At 37.7% G+C, this 11,358-nt stretch overlaps 1 long non-coding RNA gene across 2 annotated transcripts in view; it reads right to left on the bottom strand.

Moving 5' to 3' along the window:
- Window positions 1-1,150: 1,150 nt before the first annotated feature.
- Window positions 1,151-11,358, bottom strand: part of LOC147825616 (uncharacterized) — a 66,558-nt gene continuing 56,350 nt past the window's right edge. For both annotated transcript variants that reach the window (XR_015440337.1, XR_015440336.1), the window contains exon 7: window positions 1,151-10,929. This is a non-coding gene — a long non-coding RNA (uncharacterized LOC147825616). The remainder of the gene's footprint in view (window positions 10,930-11,358) is intronic.

Below are 11,358 nucleotides of genomic sequence, written 5' to 3'. Positions count from 1 at the left end.
CTGTAGCTCAAAAGTCACAATGGACTGAGCAACACAAATTAGGAGAAATAAAAAGTATGAGGAAGGAAAAGCTAATTGGATCAGCACAGGAAGGAGACCTGGGAAGGTAACTGAGCTCCATTGAGAGCATAGTAGCAGAGGTCCAAGAGCTGTTGCCATCAGGGTTCCCAAAAGCTTTCTGGATACAAGATCTACCCACTCTTGTTTATCTCACAACATGGTTCTCTTTCTGTTCTCCACTGCCACCTTGGTCCATTATTATGAAGTTAGCTTATAATTATTGTTTAACCCTCCCCATTACTCTACATAAATTCTTAAACTTATTTTACATGGTCCAGCTAGAGAGGGTCTTTGCACCCAAAAAGTGAAGAATGTTGCCTCAGTTGACCCTCACCAAGGGTGAGAAAAACAGCTTTAATCAAGTCCAGTTAACACTTGACCTGAATGTCTCAACCTGGTCAGTTTGTATACAGCAATATGGTGAGTAATACCCGGCACATAATATAACACATGTTCTTCCTTACAAGCACTAGAAATACATGCACACATACACACCTCTGTATCATTGCCTGAGATTTCCAGCATCATTATATCTTATCCTGGACAAGTATTTTTATTTTCCAATTGAGTTGACACACTAGTTGGCTAGACAATTAGAAGAGATTTTCTTATATGATTAGACCTTTTCTTATATGTTAAAATTGAAGAAGAACCCACAGTAGCAACGCAGGGAAGGGGAAACAGCTTGGTAAGATTAAAGGGACTTTAGAGACCAGGTGAATTGAATTACCAAGTGCCATAAAAAGTCCCCCCCAAAAAACACAGTTGTATTTTTTTCCCCTATGGATTGGATATTCCCACGACTAACCAAAAAGAAATAAAGGAAAGTATCACAGAATATCACAGAAGAGACCTCTGTGGTCATCTATTCTTCCTGTCTTAGTCCCTTTAGTGCTGCTGTAACAGGATGCCTGGGCTTGGGTAATTTATAAAGAATGAAAATGTATTGCTCACTGTTCTGGAGGCTGGGAAGTCTGAGGTCAAGGTACCAGCAGGTTTGGTCTGGTACAGCCATTCTCTTCCTCCAAGATGGTGCTTATCTGCTGCATCCTCCGCAGGGCAGGAGCGCAGCATCCTCACTGGCAGAAAGGAGAAGGGCCAAGGGTGACAGAGTGAACCCATTCCAAAAAGCTCTTTGATTTCTTTTTGAAGCAAAATATTTATTGGTACATTTTAGATATACATAATGATAATATTCATCATAGAGAATTTGTACCTGTACGTGATGTATCTTACTTCTTCTTTTTTCCCATTCCCCCAACCTTGACCCCTCTTCCCTCCTTATTTACAAAACCTTTGTTTCCATTTTTTTCTAGTCTGTCTTTTTTTCTTGTCCCCTCTTTCCTTTCCCTCTCCTGCTTTTCTCATGTGAACATTTTCTTCTTCTCATTTGAACACTTTCTTCTCATTTCCCCATATCTATTACACATTTTTTCTTTATTTCCACTTTCAGTTTCCCACATTAGTGAAGGAACCCCTTTTATAATGGTGTTATAAAAGCTCAGCACCCTCATGACTTAAACACCTCCCAACACTAATGCACTGAAGATTGAGATTCCAGTGCATGGACAGAGGTGGGAGTATAAGACTAGTACCATGTATCCCATGGCAAGAAAATGAGCCCAACAGGTGGGACACATAACTTCTCCAAGGCACAGCAGTGCAAGAAGCTTCATGAGCAGCACTCAAAAGCAGACCCTGCTCCCCAGATGAGTCTTCCCTGTGCCACACATCACTTGTCAAACCATAATGGTAAGTGAGATAAATCTGACACACAAGCTGAAATGCCACTGACTTCTCTCATATGGGAAACCCAAAATATAAATAAGGAGCAAAATGAAACATAAAGGTAGGAAACAGAGAGATAGATCTTTTGCAAAAGAAAAGAGGACCAAAAGATCGGGTGTATGAAAAAAGGATTAAGATGTGTTAACTACATGAACCAACTTCCCGTGGTGAATACAATCATTATGTACTGCAAACATGTACTAATAAAATAAAAATTTTAAATGTTTGCTAAATTAACTTTCAGTATCTCCCCTTCATAAGCATAATGGTGTTCCAAAAGTAGAAGCTCTTTGTTGGAAGGCACTTATAAGACTGTAATTTTGGTTGTTGGGTAATGCCATATCTGCCAGCCTGAGCTTTCACAGCTAGGGACATTGTCTGGGTGATCTACAGTGGGTGACCTATATTTACCCTTAGATAAAGGTCAAGGAAGCAAATTCAGCAAGTCATTTTCCAGAGTTTCCACTTTTCTACCTCTGAGCAGAGCTGCTTCTATTATATCTTATTTTTAGTCTGAGAGAAAGGAAATAATAACCATAAAGTTTATGATTATCTGATTTTGAATCTTTCACTCAGCCTCTGCAGGCACATTAATTCTTCTTGGCTTTTTTTTCTCCTGCTCTCATTCCTTCTCCTTGCAATTCACACAGGATCTTTACTCTCTCCCATGGTCACTTCCATTTTCCTGCTTTGTCTGTGTCACTCACACAACATACAAAAAGATATTCTCACTTTGCTCTGCATTCACGGGTTTATGCAATAATTGGACCCCTGAAAAAATTTTCTGAATATTTCAGGATTCTTTCCAGATGGTTTTGTGTGACTCACACTGTTAACTATATAGCAATTTTCTTTGTTTCTAGCATCTCTCCAAAGAGATTTTTAAGTGTAATCGTCCAAATTCTGAGTTATAACAACATTATTATGATAATCATAATGAACAAACTGCAAAATTTCCAAGATGGTTTTCCTGATGAGAACTTAATATCATTTAATAACATCTTTCAAGTCTCCTGAGAAACTTCAGTTGACTTTGTAAAATTATGCATTAACTGTAGAATATGTAAATATGGCAGTGCTAGCCACAATGCATTCAGTGAATGCGAGGTTGGGCATGCTTCACAGTAGTCTATGTCTGTGGAAGTTGGTACTTGATGGAATGCAAAGCCTCAGTTAGCTAAAATGTTCAGTATTTCTGAGGAAAACCAAAGCACAGGCCTGGAGGTTAGGTTTCCAATGCCATGTTTTGGAACCAACTGGCTATGTGACCTGGTACAAGATATTAAATTGTTTCAGGTCTAGATTTTGTCATTTTCCAAATCATGTGGGATTTAAAAGTTCTCTGATCTTCCCTCCAGCTCTGTAATTCTACCATGATTACATTCAGAAGGCCTTCATAATCATATAGTGCATAAAATTATCATGATTAAATTATTGAAGCCTTCAAAGGGAGAATAAAAAAAGAAATTATGATAGAACAAAGGACTGAGATGACTATATACAAAGTCTAGGCTCAAAAATTAATAGCATTTCTGTACACAAATAAACTCATTGAGAGAGAAGTTAGGGAAAACACACCCTTCACAATAGTATCCAAAAAATGAAATACTTAGGAATCAACCTAACAAAGAAAGTAAAAGACCTCTACATTGAAAACTACAGTACTCTGAAAAAAGAGATTGAAGAGGATATTAGAAAAATGGAAAGATATCCCTTGTTTTTCAGTATGCAGAACTAATATAGTGAAAGTGGCCATATTCTCAAAATTGTTATGCAGATTTAATGCAATCCTGATCAAAATACCAATAGCATACCTCACAGAATTAGAGAAAACAATCCTAAAATTATTTTGGAACCAGAAGAGATCTAGAATAGCAAAAGCAATTCTGGGCAACAAAGGCAAAATAGAGGCATCACAATTCCAGACTTGAAATTATACTACAAAGTTACAATGATAAAAACAGAATGGTACTGGCAAAAAAAAAACGGACCTGAGGATCAATGGAACAGCCTACAACATAGAGAAACAACTCCAAACACACTCAGCCACTTTATCTTTGACAAAGGGCCCAAACACCTTCACTGGAAGAAAGATACCCTTTTAATAAATGGTACTAGAAAAACTGGTTTTCCGTCTGCCAAAGACTAAAACTGGACCTATATCCCTCACCATGCACTAAACTAAAATGTAAATGGATCAAAGATCTAAATATTAAAACAGAAACGCTGAACTGGCTGGAAGATAGAATAGGTAGGACTCTTGAAGACATAGGTGTAAGCAAAGACTTTATGAACAAAACCTCAATCACACAGGAAATATCACAATGAATCAACAACTCAAATCACATCTTATTAGAAAGCTTTTGCACAGCAAAACAAACTACCAAAAGAGTAAACAGACAACACAAAGAGTGAGAAAAAAATTTTGCCAGCTGTTCCTCAGACAAAGGACTAATATCTAAAATATATAAAGAAATGAAAAAGGTCAGAGCTCAGTCCAAAATGGGCATCTGAAATGAACAGACATTTTTCAGATTAAGAACTAGAAATGTCAAATAAATATATGAAAAAATGTTCAACATCACTGGTCATTCAAATGGAAATTAAAACAACACTGAGATTCCATCTCACTCCAGAAAACAATGGTTAATATCAAGAAATCAACCAAAACAAATGCTGGTGGGAATGTGGGAAAAAAGGAACCCTTCTCTACTATTGTAGGAAATGTAGACTGGTGCACCAGTGGAAATCAGTGTGGAGATTCCTCAAAAAACTAAAATTAGAGGCTCCATTTGACCCAACTATTCCATTTTTTGGTATCTTCCTGAAAAAATTAAAAGCCTCATACCACAGCAATATATGCACACCCATGTTTATAGTTTGTACGCAATTTGTAAAAGCTAAATCTTGGAAACAGCCCAGATGGCCATCAATTGGTGATTGGATAAAGAAGATGGTAAAGAAGATTTTATATAATGGAGTACTACTCTGCCATAAAGAAGAATAAATGTGAGACATATCCAGTAAACAGATGCACCTTGAGACCACACACTTAAGTGAAATAAATCAAATGCACATGTTCAAATATCACATGATTTCTCTGGTATGAGAAACTGAAAGTGTAAATAAGGTCTAAAATGTATAATATATATTGTGAAATAGGAAGAAAATAATCAAATGGGAAGGGTAAATAGGGATGAGGAAGGAAGAAAGGAAAGAAGGGAAAAGGAAAAAATAGAAGGAAAATGGAAACAAAGCTTCTGTAAATAAGGAGAGAAAGAGGATTGAAGGGAAGGGGAAGGAAGAAAAAGAATTAAGATATGTCATGTACAGGTACAAATTGCATATGATGAATGTTACCATTAGGTATATCTAAAATGTACCAATATAATTCATTTTTTAAATAAATAAATAATAAAATCACCCAAACCTTTAATGGAACCATAAAAAAAGTACAAAGTGCTGAGGAAGACATGATCTTTGTGTTCTAGTTTTATTCAACCTAATAGGAGAGGATGGGTGGGCTGCAGTCACTAATCATAGTGTTTTGTGTCCATGCCAGAGAGCATCCTGGGGAAGCAGCACTGACTCAGACCAGGCTCAGCCTGCTGCCTCCACCACGCAACCCAGCATGACCCACTGGTCTAGCCAGCACACGCTTTGCAGCCATGGGGGTGCAGCTCCAACTGGAAATCACATGACAAACATCAACATAGGATAACGCCTTCCAATTAGATATGTAAGGATTGCAGAAGACAAAATAACCAATGAATTTTAGAAATCAGTAAATTTTGAGGGTAGGGAAACAATTTCTTTCTTCACCTACAGCTTGGCTTGTTGTTTGGCTGTCCAGCAACATAAACAGTTAAGAATCTGGTGGCAAAAAAAGTCTACCATTCAAATTGGAATGAGATGGAAGAAAAAGAAAGAGGAGGAAAAAGGAATAAGTTTGGTAGACAAAAAGGCCTGTTGTATCAGGATAATGAGGAATTTGGAGCAATGGGGGCTGATACCTTTGAACCCAATGCCTTCCAGAAGTCACAAGCTCCCAAGAAGTATACAACTCACTCAACCACAGTGCTAAAGGTTACCAATGCTCATTGCCATCAGCTGCATCCTCCCAATATTACTGGGCAACTGATAGCACAGATGAATCCTAATAAAAGGAGGAGGAAATATACATTGAGTAAAGTAAAACCACAAAACTGTGAAGCAGGTCAAAAAATTGTTAAAGGATGAACTCAAAACCAAATCACTGTTTGAGTGGCTTTAAGAGCTCCTGGGGAATCCTGGAGCTATCTCCTTTAATGAGCAGGTCAGCAGCCATACAATCTAGAAGCCTCGTTTTACCAAGGAGGTCTCCAGGCCAAGTCAACAGATTGATGTTAACACTACTTCATTTCTCTAGTCTCTGAAACTAGTATTAGATCATTGAAGAAAATGCTCCTGGAGTATGTTATGAACTGCTCTGAATGTGAATTTGTGTGCTGTTCACCATGTTAGTAGCTGATTGCTGGGAACAGAAACTAAGGCATTCCTGTGCACTTGGCTTTCATTACACCTCTGAGAAAATCTTAGCACCACTGGCCTGTACCCTGGATTTCTCCTTGGTTTCAAACTCCACCTTCCATTCCCTCTTATGAATCAGGGATAGCATTGTGTGACAGAATTACTTTGTTCTTGAATGAAAAAGAGCAAAGAGATCTTGATGCTCCACAACCCTTGGGGAGATATCAGTAACTGCTGAATGTGTTTTGGGGGTCTGTATTGGGCAGATGCCTTTGAGCTTCTGTGGTCAACACAGACTGTAGAAGTCCACCAAGATTTCTGGTAGTGCCTTTCTAGGAAATCACTGGTGAACAGCAAAGTTCTTTTATACACACATGTACCAAAGCACTTCCTGAAATAAAGATCTGGAAACTTTCTGAGGTGATACAACAAAGTCAGACTGGACTAACACCTCAATCATGCAGGGCCGTGTCTTAGGTAAAAAGAAACAGTTAGAAGTGGCTCACACCATCCCCGTGAATTACAGTAGGACTGCCCAGCAGCTCCTGTCTAGTTTGGTACAAGCGTTGGAGGGCACGGGAAAGAGGAAAGAGTCTAGGAAGATGGCTACCTTTGGCTCTGACTATCCTTGGCTCTGTGAAATCCCTCCCTGGACCACCCAGAGACTCAAGGGCACCTCCATTCTTTGGTAAGTGTCATCTTACCACTTGCACTCCCCTCTCCAGCAATTTGGAGATGTAAGAGTTTTATCTCTTGCTCTTGGGGTTTGTGTTTCCATTGGCCATTTAAGGACAAATTAAAAATTTCAGGAAAAAGATTAGGAAAATTTAAAATAATTGAAAGTAATATGAACTATCCAAAATGAAACATACACACACACAGATACAGATGGGAGGAAATGAACAGAGGAACAATGAGTAAAAGCTTCAATCCACCATATATTTTACTGGAGTGGGTCTGTCAAAGAAGGAGAGAAAAAAGATAGACAATAGATAGATGGATAGATAGATGGATAGATAGATAGATAGATATTTAATGAAATTTTGTGTTGAAATTTTTCCAAATTTGATGAAAATCATGAACCCACAGTTTGAAGAAGCTGAATGAAGCCCAAGCAAAAGAAACATAAAGAAAACTACACCAAAGCACATCATAATCAATTACTGTGAATTATAAAAATTTGGATAATAAATACTATGTTTTACAATAACTTATTAGTCAAAGATAAACTAAAAAGAGAAATCATAAAATATTTTGAATAGCATGAAAAATATGCCAAAGTTTATGGGACACAGATAAAACAACACTTATTTTTATTTGTTTTTTTATTAGTACATGTTTGCAGAACATATTTCCATTCCTTGTGTGGAGTTGTTATGTGCACATAACACAGTATTTAGAAGGAAACACATGGCTCTAATGACCTATTTTAGAAATGAAAAAAGCTCTCAAATCAATGACCTCAGTAGCAAATAAATACATGAAAAAATGTTCAACATCACAGGTCATTCGAGAGATCCAAATGAAAACAATGCTGAGATTCCACCTCACTCCAGAAAGAATGGCTGCTATCATGAAATCAACCAATAACAAATGCTGGCAGGGCTGTGGGGAAAGAGGAACCCTGCTCCACTGCTGGTGGGAGTGTAGACTGGTGCAAGCACTGTGGAAATCAGTATGGAGATACCTCAAAGAACTAGGACTGGAAGTCCTATTTGACCCCGCTATTCCACTGATGGGGATCTCCCCCAAAGAATTTAAAGAATCATACCACAGTGATATATGTGCACCCATGTTCATAGCAGCACAGTTTGTGATAGCTAAAACTTGGAAACAGCCTAAATGCCGATCAGCTGGAGACTGGATAAAGAAAATGTGGTTTTTTAATAAAATGGAGTACTACTCAGCCATAAAAAATGAGAAATTAGAGACATTTATAGCTAAGTGGATGCACATTGAGGCGATACTCTTAAGTGAAATAAATAGGATGCACATGTATAAATACCGAATAGTTTCTCTAGTGTAAGAAACTGAAAGTGTAAATAAGGACTAAAATGTATAATAGGTAATGTGAAATAGGAAGAAAAGGGGCAAAGGGGAAGGAAGTGGGAGGGCTAGGGGAAAGGATAGAAGGGAATGGGATTAATATGAGAAAATGGAAAAATAGGAACAAAATCTTTGTAAATAGGAAGGAATGGAGGGGTTGAAGGGAGGGCTGGGCAAGGGTGAAAAATAAGAACCAGGAGAGATTATGTGAAGGTGCAAATTTCCAATGATGAATGTCATTATATTGTATACCTAAAATGTACCAATGATTAGAATGAATAATTGATAATGCAAAATAGGAAGAAAAGGTCCAACGGGGTAGGGATAGTGGGAGGGGCAGGGGAAGGGAAAGGAAAAATGATGAGAAATGGAAAAAAATGGAAATAAAGTTTTTGTAAATAGGGAAGGGTGGAGGGGGTGAAGGGAGGGCTAGGAATGGAGAAAAAATAAGAACCGAGATGCATTATGTAAAGGTACAATTCCCAATGAGAAATGTAACTGTGTTGTATACCTAAAATGTGCCAATAAAAGAATTTAACAAAAAACATTAATAAGAGAACAAATAGAACTCTAAATAATGAGAAGGAAGGAAACAATAAAGATTAAAACATAAATCAGCAAAATAATAATCACAATAAAGAAACAATGAAACCAAAAACTCATTTTTTAGAAGATAAGAAAAACTGCTAAATGTCTAATCGATGTGATAGAAAAAAGTAGAGAAGACACAAATTACTAGCAGGAGAAATAGGACAGGAGACATAACTTCAGATTCTAGAGATATTAAAGAAGTGAATATTATGAATAGTTTTATGCCAATAAATTCAACACTTACGTGAAGACTACAGACTTTTTGAAACACAAATTACCAAAAATGAGTAAAAAAGAATTAGGTTGCTAAACTACCCTATATTCATTTTTTAAAATTGAATTTGTGGTTTAAAAAATCAACCCATTCCACTAAGATTATTACTATCTCATGTTTGAAGCTGTAGCTGCTCTTTGATTTTTTATTATTGTTATATCTTTGCAATACATAATAATTACATTCATTTAGGGGAATTGATATATAGATATATATTATAATTTTGATCATTTTTAATTCTCTAACCCTCCCTCTTCCCCTGATTTCCTTCTCTACCCTTCAATAATTTGTTTTCTACCACTTCACATTTATTGTACTTTTTAATTTATTTATATTTTAGGTTTATTATATAGTACAAACAATGTGATATTTAACTTTCTGTTTCTGACATACTTCATTTAACAGTAGGGTCTCAAGATCCACCCATTTTTCTACAGATGACTAACACATCCTTTGTTATTGCCATATAGTATTCCACTCTGTATATATAGCACATTTTCTTTATCCATTCTTCTGTTAGTGGGCATCTAGGCTGTTTTCATAGCTTAGCTATTGTGAATTGTGATCAGCTGCTTCTTCTTTTATCAGTACATGTTTGCAATGCATAATGCTTACCTTTCTTGTGTGGAGTCGGTGCATGCACATAACACATCCTAACTCTTTCTCACTCCTTCCCCTCCTGTCTTTCCCCCCACCTCCATCCCTTGATCCCCACCCCCTTTGAGAAAGACCCATCTCCCTGCTTCCTACTATCTAGCTTTCATTTTGCTCTTCATATTTCTCATATAAGAGAAACCATGTTGCTCTTTCTTTTTTTTTTTTTTTTTTTTTGGTACCAGGGATCGAACTAGGGACCTTGCGCTTTCGAGGAAGGCGGTGGAACCACTGAGCTAAATCCCTGGTCCCCATGTTGCTTTTTAAAATATTACTACAAATGTCCTCCACTCTCGATTTTCTTGAAACCCAGCTGATGATGTCAGAGAAGCAAATGCACTGAAAACCTGCTGCTGCCCCCATGTCAGCAAAACTTGAAGCCCTTTGACATGACAGAAGAATCACTGAAGTCATTCACCTCTACATAAATCAATATATAGATATAAAGAAAAAAAATAGACCAAAAAGCCTAATTCCCTTCTTTACTGCTCATTTCCCTCTTAAATCTTTTCTCCCTGTTAGTAGACAAGGGCATCTTTGGCAGAAAATGACCAATATATGAGTAAACAAGGCCTGCAATCAAGTAGCTGTACTTAACCTACCTATGGAATCTACTGGAAGACCATTGTATAATGCGGGACTGATCTGACCCCCAACTTCCTCTTTGGAAGATCACCCAACCCTTTGGATAACAGCTGATTGTCCGGAGAATTTTGGACAACAGAACAGACTCAGGAACCACGGGGCTTGACAAGACTAAGAACAAGTGTGCTTCTGTTTGAGCAACTTGGCAGCCTGAAACTGAACACATGATGGAAAGTGACACCCTTGCCACATGCCCAGGGAAGGGGGACAGGAATCCATTGGGCAGGACGTTTTGAAGGTTGAAAGTATGAGGTGACTAGGTACAAAAACAAGTATTGTTGCTTCTTGGTGACTTCTTTCTCTTCCCTTAAAGCTCAGGTTGGACAGAAAGGAATCTTCTGATTTCCAAGCACTAGGTGTTTCTGAAAAGACAACAGAGCAGTGACTTTTGCGGGCCCTTATTGGAAATGAGGAGGTTATAAAGCACTGTGACAGTGTTTTCCCTTTCTTCCCAAGCACAGGGCCATTCAGGTTTCTCCAAACTTCAATTTAATGCCATAAATGGTGGGAAACTAACATGGAACTCACTCATTTTTTTTCACTCTTTATCTCATGGATTTTTAGGAGAAAAGAGGCCAGATGATAGTTGAGAATTATGCTTAAATAGATTGATAATACTGATCTGTGTTTCAAACCAAAAACCCAGCCTCAAGCTGTCCTGGGCATTTTATTGCAGGAGTTTGAGGCCTAGGAAGGAATTTGGATGAGACTCGGGTAGGGTTGACAGAAGGGAGGCTGGGAAAGCTTCTCAGGAGTGCTGTGTCAGCAATCCCCACTACCAGTGTAGCTGA

The sequence above is a fragment of the Heterocephalus glaber genome, unplaced genomic scaffold (genome assembly GCF_053883595.1).
Source record: "Heterocephalus glaber isolate CG9 unplaced genomic scaffold, H.glaber_assembly_v1.0 deba00001497, whole genome shotgun sequence".
In the NCBI taxonomy this organism is placed as follows: domain Eukaryota; kingdom Metazoa; phylum Chordata; class Mammalia; order Rodentia; family Bathyergidae; genus Heterocephalus; species Heterocephalus glaber.
The sequence above is the reverse complement of the archived record's forward strand: the minus strand, read 5'-3'. Positions and strand labels throughout refer to the sequence as shown.